Here is a 13359-nt window from a genome sequence, read left to right on the forward strand (position 1 = left end):
TTTATACACATACTGAGATGCAAGAATACATCATTTCATCTTCCATATTTTTTCAGATATTTTTATATAGGCTCAGACTGTAGCAAGCAAACCAAATTCTGTTCAAAGAGAAAAGCCGCCTGCTACGGCCCAATGCTACATTTTTTTTCCAGCAGAGCTGCTTCTTTTAAAACATATTCTGCTGAAGTTTTCGGATAATCTTGCTAGCTCTTGAGCAACCGTGAAGGGGGGACAAGTGGCAGATGTAGATTCTCTCTTTTCTCTTTTCATCTTGTCTACTTATTTGCTTGACTTGTACAGAGCCAGTACAAGATGCTCCCAAACTCTGACTGGTGTTGGATGAATATAAATAATAGGAATAAAGAATCGTTACTGGGAGTTATTTAGTTGCCTAGCATCACCTTTACTGCCTTTGCTGAGCTCTCTTTATTATGTTTTGATAATGGGATGCTATAATAAACATCACGATTTCTAACTCAAAGAATACGTGACCCCAGAAAATATGCTTAGCATGATCTAATGGTTAAGGTGGGCAGCAGAAATCCAGGTTTTCTTGTTTACAGGAGGAAACGCAAACAAATACATTCTGCTGTAGTTAGTTACCTGTTTTTTCAGAGCTGAATTGTTTCTTTTCTAATATCAGATGCATGCGGGCATTTCGTATCACTTCACTAAGCAGTATGTGTATTTTATTGGATTTCTATTTTGCAACTGGGCATTTGTTTCTTTGTAAATGGTCTGGACTTGTTTAATTTACCCTTCATTAGGCTTGATTTTTATATTCTAAATAGTGTGCTCTGCAAGGATAATAACAATGTCCAGGGATCAAAAAAGCACTTTGCAAATGTGAAGGGCCAGACTCTGCCATCCTGTGCTCCTGTTGATTTCAGCGAGACAAAGGACGCTGCAGTATGAAAAAGCAGCAGCCTGCTTTATGTAAACTTTGCGTTCCCTTTGTGCTGTTAAGAAAACATGTTGCTCCTAAGTTTTCTGTTGGTAAACTGAAGTAGAGGCAGCTTAAGTGATATATCCAGTGACTTGGAAGGGATTTAAGAAATTGCATCGCCCAAGTGAACAGCATGTGCATGATTTATGGGGTAATGCCTTTGGCAAAAAGTAAGAATCGAGCCAAAAATTAATGTATGTGGGCATCAGCTGGTGACGTGGGGGAAAAACAAGCATGCTGTGGGTCCCAGTTTCTTCCCACACCACCAGCAAGCCATGCTATTTTAGACCAAGAATGAAAGGCTCTGGGCCTCTGAACTGTGACGGTTCAGATGAGCCTGTGCAGTCAGAGCAATTTTCTTGGCACCCTGTATTTCCTTTTAAGCCCGTGTATTAATTCCTTCCCACTGTGCTGCCACTGTTCCGTCGATGTCAGCGAATCGTGAAGGTGCATGGGAACATGCTTGGCAGCCCGCGACAGTACCTGTCCCAAGAATGTTTTGCAGTAACTAAAGGAGATGATACACTAAAAGGAGGTAGCTCTTAATGCCATTTCGAGGAAACATCCAAAACGCCCTGCCCCTATTTCCATATAAGAGCAGAGAAGGCTCTGGCTGGAATAGATGTTAGAAAGTAAAAAGAACAACAACATTTTCCACACTAAATCTAAAGCTTTTCTTCACTGCTGGGGAAACTGCTTTTTTTTTTTTTCTCTTCTATTTTTACCTCCTGGTAGCAGAGAGGCATGACATCCCAGCGTCAGTGCCCAGTCTGGACCAGGGATTTGCATGCTGGTGTTCCATATCCTGCCTCCCTCGCCGCCCCTCGGCCTCTGCAGGCAGTCTCAGTCTGCTGGACTTTGAACAAATGATTGGCAGAGGGGGAATTGAGAGGACGGGAGGCCCAGAGTCAAATCTTTGGTCTGAATCAAAAGTCTGTGTAGTTTGCAGTGAGTTACCTGGGGGACTTCGCTCCATGCTGGAGGCGAGCTTGTTCTCTGCGTATCCATGCACTGCTTTATAATGCAGCGATGCCTCTTGCAGTTATGCCCTGAAGTGCTTTTAAGGTGAAGATTGCTTTCTTTAATAGGTGTATCTTAAGGTGAGGAAGGTTAAGAAGCTGAGCTGGATATGCAAATCATGCAGGGGCTGATGTGACTCTGGCTGACTGCAGTAGATTGAGAATTAAGCCTTTGTGCTTGGCTTGCCAGAGGTTAATGAGTGTCCTAGCCCGCCTGAAAATTAGGATCTTACGCACCTGTGACTTTCAGCTTCCCTCTTTATAAACTGTAGACAACTGTAATTATCATTACCATGCCCATGCTTAGTTGTCGTTGCATTAGGCTGCACGAACACAGACCAAAAAGGCCCCGTTCTGCAGCCTGATTTATCAATTAGAAATGTCACTGGGTGGAAGGAGGAGGTGGATCCCGCGCTCGCCTCGGGGAGCTCGCTCACTGCAGATCCGATCTGCACAGCACCCTGCAAAAAGCGCTGATCAGCTGCTCAGAAGCGAAGCAAGCCACAATAAACATCCCGGTGGGTGGATAGTGCCTCGCTGGCGTGACCCTGTCATTGTTGCGTCCTCTTCCAGAGCGCGATGCTGCCCCGGGGAGCCTGTGAAAGAGTCGCACCTTTGTGAAGGCAGGAAGGTGCACCAGCTCGCAGGGGAAACATGGTTTTCTTTGAGTTTTATTTTAACAGCTCACAAGCCTTGTCTGTGCTAGCAAGTGGTATTCGATTTCCCACTTTTGACACCAGTTTTAGTTCTATTAGTAATGACAAGGGTGAGAGCAGCAGTGCAGATAAGCATCTAATAGCTTTCGGCATGTCGTACTCCATAGAGCTCCTTGACTTGGCTCGTCTGTCCAGTGTTTAAGATGAGAGTGGCTAGACTCTTTTTTTCCCCCCAAACCTTTGTGCAGGTATTTTTGTGCAGTGAGACATTCTCCTGTTAATTGTTTCATGGACTCCAAAATCTGGGGGTACCTTGATTCTGGGGTCTGGATTAGTGTCTGCAATGAAGCGGGTGCTGAGAAGGTGGCAGTCGGCATGCGTTACAGAACTGAGGAGACTGCTGTTGGGGCTCACAATTGTAAATTAGGTTTTATCCCTCAGGCGGACACTCAAAACCTATTTCAATTTCCTCTGGATCTTGTAGGCAATTCTTGTAGGCACCACTAGCAACGCAGAAAAACGTAGAACTGCTCATATTTGTGACTGAAATAACACATGCTTCTAAGAATAATAAGGAAGAGTTTTTACTTCTCTGTTACACAGCACTACAGATATGTATGTTTTTCTCTAGAAATACCTGGGAAATAAAGGATCTTCCCCCAGTTATGCTGGGATGTCATTATGAAAATAACTGCCTTGTTGTATTACGCGAGCGACAAGCCACGGCGCAGAGCTCGCCAATGAGGAGGCTGTAAGAGTCTCTCATTTTAGGCTTGCGACAGGAAACGGCAGCAGGAAGCGAACCGAAGGGGCTGGAGCTCAGCGCTCCCCGTGCCAGCAAGGGGCACGATGAAGTACTTGCGTTTGAAATGCTGATGCATAAATAGCATTCATTTTCTTAATGATAAGGTTTACCGACATGCGAGCATTATAGTTTTGAGTTCTTTTTAAGGTTATCTCTTCCTGATGAAAGATTGCAATCTGTAGTTGCTGTAAGCCAGGGGAACTCATGAATTTGGTAGAATCAGTCCAACACACAAAAGCAGAGTTTGGCTGAAGGAGTTTTAAGATCTGAGCTCGGAGACACATAACTGAGCCCAGCTAAATAAAAATAGGTCAGGGGAAGCAACTAGGTCAGATTGTACAGATAGAAATTTTTGAAGTGCATGTATTCTTCTAATTTTGATCTGAAAGAGAGAGCTTGAAAAGCAGTCTTATGGCTGTCAAGGATTTGGAATATGCTAAAGGTCGAGGGTGTTAATGTTTGGTTGGGGCCCAGATCTTACAATGCAGTTAAAAAAAGAAAAGGTTTGGAATTCCCCTTTTATTTGTTTTAATTGTCATGTAATAATTTGCAAGTCAGATGTTTTTGGTTGCATTATGTTTACTCCCATTTGTGTACTGGTTACTGCTGCTCTGCTGTGAGTGATAGAGGAGTTTCGTGTTTCCCTGGGAGAAAAGTGCAAATGGACTGTGCTTTCCCCCTGCCAAACTCTTATGGTGGCCACATGGACATCATGAATCATCGCTAGGACAATGTGGGTGGTGGAGGAACAACCCAAACAGAAAGCGTACATCTTTGGAGTAGATCCACCATAAATCTTCCAATTCGGCCATGCAGTGTAAAGAGAGGAGGTGGTGCTCTCTGTGCCCTTTGAACTGATGCAGCTGTCAAGGCCTCTGAAGCATGGACGTTCAAAGTCCATTTGACAAAAATAAATCTTTCCAGCTCTAGATTCGAGCAGCGGAGTTCTTAGTTTCTTCTTCCCTTGAGTTCCTGCATGTCTGTCACCTCGGTGATATTTTTGTGAGAGTGGTTTCTTAGCATGCTAACAGCTAGAGCAGGTGAACTTGAACATACTTGAATGTCTGCTGGTGTCAGGAGAGCTCACCACAGGGCAGGATCAGGGCCATTGTGTTCAGTGTGTTGGTGGTGAGTTGGGGCTTTCATCTGCACGATGCTCAACATGCTGTGCCTGAATGGAGGCACTTGCCTCCGTACCCCAGAAATGACCCGCGGGGCCTGCGCTAGTGCCCAGGATGCCAAGACCTATGAGCCTTTCTTCTTCCCTCCCTCTTGTTCTATCTTGTACCTCCTCTGGCTCCATCCTGTACCCCCTTTGGCATACCTGGCAGCTTTACCAAAATATCTGAAATATGATTCACAGTTTATTGCTTCAGGTACGGCAGTAGCATTCAGGCCTTCACGCCCAGCAGGAGCAGTACCACGCTGCTTGAGGTGTACATCAGGCCTCCAACCTGTGCCCGTCCTCTTTGAGGCTGGGGGCTCTCTGCTTTTCGGGTACATATTCATGTGTTGCTGTCTTGTCAGGGATTGCTGTAGGAGATCAGCTGTCATTGCGCATCCAGCTACGCTAACTGCAGTGGCTTGTGTGCTCAGAAGCGCCCATAGCCACATGTACCTGTTTTATCCCAGTATATTCATTTACATCCCTTGCAATGGCTTGCCTATCTCTGGCATAACAATAATGATAAATATTCTGATGATATCTGTACTACTTCACAGTGTCTCTCTGATTTCCAGCACTTTTGTACATCTCTCATTGCAGACACGAGCTTTATTTTAACTCTGGGCAAGTAATTTAATTTCTTTGAAACATATTACTTTCACTTTTAGAAGCAAACAAGCAGGCTTCATAGGGATTTTGCACTCAGACTTGCACTTTTCAGTATTCCTGCTGCATCACAAGCTAGCAAATAAGCACAGCAGCGCTTTCTGGTTCTGGAATTTCCACTTTCTAGAAGAAGTCTTGTTTATAAAGCACAATAAGTTGGACCCAATGGTGCTATCAATCTTCCTGTCCCTCTCCCTGCAAAAGTTAAAAGGAAATCACAGCTCCCTAGAAAGGTTTTATTTTCACAACTTATAGATGGGGAGAGTGAAGATTTGATAAAGATATATTTAGATACAGTCAAATTGCACAATGGCTTTTAAAAATATAAAAAATTCAGGAATGTATAGTTTCTTACATCACTCCCTTCTGGCCTGCAACTGCAGCAAGAGCTCAATACTTCTGGGTGTTTGGGCATGGGACTTGCTTATGAAAAGCAGCCAGAGAGTTCAGTGAAATGGGGTAAATCCTTTGTTAAAGGGGTGTGGGAGTCCTCAGCAATCAGTTCTGGAGCGATGGACAGCTATACGCTGCCAGGCCACAACGGGAAGAGTGGGGCGGCCTTGGCAAACACGGAGTTAAAAGGGGTGATATTTTACTTTGAGCCGAACCTCCTGGGGAGGCTGAGTCCACAGTAAACGTTGCCCCAGACCCATGAATCCCGAGGCACATACTGGCTGGCATTTTATCATAAGTAAAGCCGCTATTGCAAGTGCTCTTCTATGCAGTAGATGCCTTTTACAGCCCATGTGTGTTCTAATTGTATAAGCTGATACAGATCTGCTCAAAATCAGCCAAATGACTTGAAACATGGAACAGTCTTCTGGCCAGGACAATTCGCTGTAGAAAACTGTGATGGGATGGCATTATGGCATGTATAATGTGCATAGAAGGTGGCTTGTATATTGGCTTTGATGATAGTGAGGAACCAGGGCTGAGGATCACTATCCTTTGTGGGAGATGGGAAAGGAAATAGTAAGGCTGTCTACAGCAATGTTCCCCTTTTCTGTTGTGTCAAGTCTGAGATTTCTCACCATGCCCCAAACAGGGAACTAAATGCCTGTTAGTAGTCTGACAGTTTCAGGAATGATCAAAAAACTCCCAGGGAATGCAAAAAACAGCAAACTATTTGCAACAATTATCTCTTTGAACTTAATGATGCAAAAATTAATGATGCCATTTTCTCAGGCAAATTAAAGATAAAAAAGACACCATATTTTTTTTTAAAAACTTTCATTTTTCCCCCAGATCCATCCAAAAGAGATGTTTGCTCTCCGACCCCAGTAAACAACTTCAGATATTTAGGGCACGCTCCAAGCTCCAGTTCTCTCACTGAATTTCTAAATTAATGAACCAAAGTAGAGGGATTAAGTTATGGAGAATTGAGACAGTATCTTAGAACTAGGATCATAACTCAGTCACAGATGCAATCCAGTGCTGAACATGCATTACAATGTAGGTTTTTAAGGCATCCTAACCTGAGACAAAAGCCCAGCATCTGGGGAAAAGAACCCAAACTGTTGTTTGTTTTTTTTAATGGGAAAGGCTAAGGAAAAAAAGCACAACTATCTGGGAATAGTTATAGAGTTAGCAAAACCGAGAGTGGTACTGTAATCTTAAATGATTCAATTTGTTTGCAACATGTGAGGTTCTACAGAGAGTATATGAAATAAATTTGCTGTCTTGCTGTTTTCTTGATAGTTTAGAAAGAGCACTTTCTCTGCTCCACGCAGTCTGTGGCTGGAGTCCAGCATTTAAAGCTGGATGCGTATCTTCACTCTGAACCTGCAGAGTGATGGGATGAACCAGGGGAATAAATTACAGATGTCTCTGTCGGGAGGCCCACCTGATTTTTGCATTAGCTAAAGGTGATCACCTTCCAGGTTAATCTCGCCTCCTCATGCCTTGCAGTGCACCAAAGTAAGGTGGCAGCAAAGTGGAGCACAGGGCCTGCTTGGTGGTTCTCAATGCAAAAAGATGTCAGAACTGGGGAGGATCAGGGAGGTTTTGTTCTCCGAGTTTCTGTTTTGACTGTTCTTTCTAAGCAAAAGAGGAAAGTGTCTCAGCATATCCCACCATTTGTGAGCACTGAAGAGTAATGAGTATTAACCAGGAGGATGAGAGTTTGCCCTTTTTTTTTCTGTGCAAATTAGAAAGTTTCAGGGCAAATGGGACACCTTCTGCTTTTCCTTGCTATTATAGCTGCTGAAAATCCAGCAAACCTTTCTGCCCACAGCTTTACCCCCTGGCTGAAATGTGCTGCCTGCCCCAGGTGTTCTCGTAATCCCACGGGGCAATTGTCAGACGTGAAACTGGGGATCCCAGAAAAACACTGCAAAACAGGAAAAAATCTAAGGATCACACACACAAAAATGCAAAAGAGTGTGGCTGCAGAAACGAAGTTGCCATAGCTGTTAGAGACTCAGCGAGACAGGGTGGAATCCAGTGTTTTGGAAGGTTTCCTCGTATGACACAGGATTTTGGAATTTTACAGCTGGTAAATCCTGATTAACACAGGCAGCCACTACTGGCCTGGATTCCCTGGCTCGCTGTTTACTATGGGGGCGCCTAGTGGAAGCATGCCTGGTCCTGATAATTCAGCTTTGAATCTTAATTGTTTAAAGAGAATATTAAAAAATAATAATAATTCTTGGAATAAACAAAAGGCAGAGAGACAAGCTCCCATCACCTGTTGACAGAAAATTGATCATGTAGAAAGCTGGCATGGGGAGTGGAATTCCCTATTCTCCCACTTAGTCATCGCATCCTGGTGTGACTCATTTTATTACATGGAGGTTCCCAGTGGTTTTATTTTGAGAGGAGCTTTTGTTTAATAATTTATACACACACACACAAACACACGTATAATCTTAAAAAAACAACAAATCTATTTTGATGAATTGGCATAAGGAATCATTTGGAAGAGCTCTGGAATGACAGACTGCCCCTGCTGCTTCACTACTCAACTACTGTATTTATGTTTTATTTTAGCGTGAGTTGAATTCCTCAACAATAGATGGGGAGAAATGTCCTCTAGACTTGTTCTCACTGTGCAAAATGTCAGATTTGGGGCTGGGCTGGATGGCGGATGACTAATCCATTGGCCTTTTACCTCCCAGACCTTGACTTGTATCTTTGGCCTTGGTGACTCAAACTTATGTCCTCAGTGAAATGAAGGCACTGGCCCCAGCTCATCATAAACAGAGCTTCATTAACTGCAGTGGGCAGTCTTGCTTCAGAAAGAAAAAGAAATCCATGGAAATCAAGCTCAGTGAAAAATTCAATAGCTCTAGTTTTGTGAGTTGTAAATTCATTCATGCTGTGTTTGCTCTAAAGTTTGAAAACTATTCTGAAGTAAAAGCTTAGAAGGAGACATCTGCTTAGGACCAGACGCTGAGCAACCTTGTACTGACACGAAGCAGAGTAACTTCTTGGCTAAAATCAGAATTTGTCCCCAAAAAGAGCAGCAGAGACTGTGTGTGAGTGTTCCCCTGCCCATCAGGTTTCCGCATCCCAGAAGTGGTGGCTGTTCTGCTGGAAAGCATTCATTGTTCTTTACTTTGTTCTTGGGGTGGCTCTAAAAAACCTTGACTGTTTTCCAGAGATGCCCATCATCTACTGATAAAAGCTGACAGAGATAATCGTTGTGCTTTTTTGGAAGACCTTCCAAGAAACACAGTGAACAGGGACAATTCATTGCAAGCCCAAAGGGAACTCTGCAGAAACGTGTAGTCGGGGCAGCTGTCCCACTAGCTACCAGGCTCAGTTTCTTTGGGGAACTAGCATGGTTTGCTGCCTGGGAAAAAGGTAACAGGTTGTTCATTAAGTAATTTGTGTAATGCTTGACAGAAAAGCAATGTACATTTTCAAGCATAAAATCACATGCAGGCACAGAATCACATACAGAATCGGCACAATAGTATACTTAGTCTTCAACTGGAGAGAACTGCAAAGAAAATTTCCTGAACCTCTCAGTCCATCAGTCATGCTTGTTCAAATAAAGCAGTAAGTTTGTTTCTCTGCTAGTAACTGACCCCAAAGTCATGAGTAAGGGATCGTGAATAATGTGTAAAGGCTGTAACTGGTTCAGAAAACCTTTAATTGGCTAATTAAAAAAAGCCCTATAAGGGGCTGCAGAGAATCACCCAAAATGTTCCTAATGCAGACTGACGTTTTGATTTTCCCCAAAGTTTGAAGCAAAACTTTTGGTATGATCACAGTTTGAGTTAGAGAGGGTAGAATTACTTTCTTCCAACAACTCATTCATTCCTCCGAAGAGTGCTGACACAATCAGATCTCTCATCAGGGTTTAATGCTAAGTCTCATAGCCCTGAAGCAGCACAAAAATCTCTATTTCCTGAACATTTCACTGACCTGTGGTGTTAAAGACTTGCCAACCAAGACAAACCATTAAACGAGCAGGGAACCACAACAGTAAAAATATTGCATGAAGCAGCCATGGCTGGTGTAAGACCTCAGCGTCTAAATCCAAAAATATTTTATCATCTTTAGTGGAACTACTGCACTTTTCAGAGGCGCGTATTGAATTCCCCATTGTGGAGGTAGAATTTGAGACACACCACACACATGGACCTGGCACCGAGCTCCAGTGTGATCCACGCACGTACTGGGACATCCTTGCGGTGCTCTGGCTGGTGCGTATGGCTGTCAGAACAGCCCAGCGCTGACTGCGACTTGCAGAGCACACGCTCTCTGCATCTGTGCGCTCACGCTCTTACAACACTTCAGCAAAAATGATGCCGTTGCTCTTTTGCAGTTTTCTTACTCTCCACTGTTCATGCAGGTTTAATTATACGCAATGAACAGCTATCTGTACTTGGAGACTTTGGATTAAGTTATCAGTCAAGCTGGGGCTTAATCTTCTTGGTTTGCAAGCAAGGAGGAGACCAGTCATTTGTCCCGTTTGTGGCATGACAGAATTACAGGGTAATTAAGGCCAGAAGGGACCTCGAGAGGTTGTTGAGCCCAACCTCCTGCTCAAAGCAAAATGCATCCTTAGTGGTTAGGCACCGCCTGGGTTGCAACATTGGCACCAGAGAAAAGGGCCCAGTGCTGAGGACCCAGGTCCTGACACGTTTTGTATTGAGGGCTGTGCTCTACCATCATATCAGCATTATGATTTTTAGCACATCCTTACAATAAAAATCCCATTTTTGCTGATGACTTTCTTCAAACATCCACTTTAATTTCCTCCTAAAAAATTTCCCATTTATGCATATTCTGAAGAGGATCAATGTGTTGACAGTTTGGTGCAAGTTTTCTCTGTTCAAAATTTGCTCAAATTGTCCTACAGATGGGCCTTAGACTTCTCAGTTTAGTCCTCCTGCTCTCCATTAACTCTGAGTGTACGTAATCAAAAGATTTCTTTTCATTACCAGCAAAAAGGACAGCTTAAAGTAGAGAGAGATTTCTGAATGCAGTTGTATTTTTCATTTTATTCACAGCCTCCCTCAGCCTTCTGCCAAAAGCTCACCGTAACGTGCGTATCCAGAGGGGTTAAAGGAAAAGCAAATATTGATTGTCTTGAGCTAAAGTTTGTACATTCGCAACTACAAAAGTGTAGCAGTGAGACAGATGGAGGCACATCGTGATATTTAAGCATAAAGGTCAGGGAGTGAGCTGCAGAGTGGTTATATTCAACAGTGCTTAAAGAGCAGGGATTGCTGCTGCTGACAGATTTGTTAGAAACCTATTTAGCTGCCACGAGCATGAATATATCCAAACAGAAGCATGTATCATCATTAGAATGATAACCCCAAATACATCTATTTCTTGTTTGGTTGGGCTTATTCTCGTTCTTACTTTTAATCCCCACAGACTTTGGACTCAGCCTAAACATCATTTGATTTTTATGGTTGGCTTCATTAGCTTTTAGTGCAATTTCAGTGGCTCGGTTACTAAATCAAATCCACTGTGATTGTGGTTGCATATGCTTCACAAGCCTCTTGAATACAGCAGATGACTTGGAGGCCCGTTTCTCCTTTATTTTATGCATTTTGGACCAGCAAATCCTTTTGATTTCTACCTTCTTTGTGAAGTTAGTGCTGTTGTATCTGCACAGACTGTTTGAATTTAGCAGTACAGAAACAAAGATTAAAGCATTTTGCCTGGAGGAAAACCAATGTCAAATATTCCCGCTTGGCTGTCCTTGTTGTCAGGACATCTTCATATTGCATTGCTTAGATAGTTCCCGATGTGTGTCTCTGTCAGAGCTCTTATTTTATGACATATTTGGTGTTTCCTTTTCCCTCCTCTTTTCCTCAGAGAACTATAAAAAAATATCTTTTGGGTTTTTTTGGGGGTGTGGGGACGTTCCTTAACACATACTATGATGGTTTCTTTTCACAAAGATCACCTAGAAGAGGAATCCCCCCATTAAGTATTTACTGCCTTGTCATCAGATAACGCATTTAGTATTTGCTGGATTAAAGCCCCGGTATTTGCTGGCTTCCCCTTTCTCTGAGATGTTTACCGTTTCAACCAGGGTGAAGCATTAGCTGTATTAATAGGGGTATAGATTTAACCTGCAACGGTCCAGAGCAGTGGTCAAAGCGAATGCTTATTGTTAAATAATGGAATATTTTCATTCCTTTGCACAGCGGTCCTTCGGGATGTGAGGGCTCAACAGCAAATCGGGCAAGAGCCTTGCCGGCTGTAATTACACAGCTCGCTTAGGCCGTCTCCGCTCTGGCAGTTCATCACTGATCCACGTGTTAGTGTAGAAAAGACAACTGACTCACCGTGAAGGAACTTGAAACACTTTAAAACAAAGAAAAAAAGTCAGAATTATTGAGCGTTTTCTCCTTGCACCAGTATGCTGTGGCAGTAGCGGCATGAGGTGTTTGGAGGCCTGGGCTCTCTCTCTCCCCTCTCCCCGTGTGAGGCTCTTCCTCACAGGTAAATGATGGATGGAGCCAAACTTCCAGCTCTTCCTCAGTTGCCTCCACTTCCCCAGCGGGAAGGATCGGGGAGGAGGGTGAGGAGGCCCAGCCAGCGCTGTGTGCCCACTCCCGTCCCACCGTAAGCCAGGCACCCTGCCGAGCCGCCCTGGAGAGCCGGCCTGTCCCGAGCGAGGAAGGGGCATGTTGGCGATGGACTCAGGGTAAACCCTTCTCTCCCTCGTGCGTGTTTAGGGGCCAAAACATAGCAGAGGCGTCTCAGGTGTAGGATGCTGGGGGAGGCGAGGCCCTGCCTGCTGCAGGGGGCAGCTGGGAGGGACCCCCGGGCTGAAAGGGCGCGGAGCTGGGGCAGGCAGGGCCCTCCCGGGGCTGCGGGCCCGGCCGCGGAGCAGCAGCTCGAGTCCCTCTCCGGGGAGGCTGCCCGGAGAGCCGAGCACATCTGTCAGCTCATTGTCTGCGTGGAGCGGAGAACAAAGAGGAAAACAACAGAAAAAATGTAAAATGCATTTAAAAATACTCTTTCATTTCCCTTTTTGCCAGAAGCAGAAGTGCTTAAATAACAGAGGACAAAAGCAGCTCTTGCAGAATTTCCAAGAATTGGGAAAAATAAAAAGTCCTGTGAGAAGGACTGGTTTTAGGAGAATTCCACCCCTGTCCTGCCAGACCTGGGCGTGCAGTCTGGGGAACCCCCACAGAAACGTGCCTGGGAGCTGCCTCCCCCTCTCTAAAGCAAACACCAGCCTTGCGGCTGCAGTATTTCAAGTCACGTCGGTTCGTTTGGGTACGTGTCCCCTATTCAGTTTAAAATCAAGCTTTCAGAAAGGTATGAGGCAATTTTTTTCCCCATCAGTACTTTTCTTCTGCAAATTGCTTGGCTAAAAGGCTCAGCAGAATATAAAAATCAAAGGGGTCGAGATTAAAATCTAAAAAAAAAAAAAAAAAAAAAAAAAAAAGTAATAAGAAAGGCATTGCTAAAAGATGTTTCTGGGAAGTGTGGGCGACAGTAGATTTAAGAAATATTTGTAGCCAGATGAAGCACCCAGTCTGTGTACTGTCACTACTGATGTACTCTTATAGCACGGGGGTTACTTTGATGGTATTCCATACAAGGGGATCAAATTTTATTTTCCTCTATAAATGCAATTTTGTGTCACTTAGAATGGAGACGAACCACGTGGATGTAAT

At 44.0% G+C, this 13359-nt stretch overlaps 1 protein-coding gene across 1 annotated transcript in view; it reads left to right on the forward strand.

The window, feature by feature from the left end:
- The window catches only part of NFATC2 (nuclear factor of activated T cells 2), a 95158-nt gene that overhangs the window by 42409 nt on the left and 39390 nt on the right, over positions 1 to 13359 (forward strand). The gene's annotated exons all lie outside the window — the stretch shown is intronic.

Source organism: Nipponia nippon, unplaced genomic scaffold (genome assembly GCF_047370975.1).
Source record: "Nipponia nippon isolate SJK-2023a ecotype South Korea unplaced genomic scaffold, ASM4737097v1 scaffold_13, whole genome shotgun sequence".
NCBI classification, from domain to species: Eukaryota; Metazoa; Chordata; class Aves; order Pelecaniformes; family Threskiornithidae; genus Nipponia; species Nipponia nippon.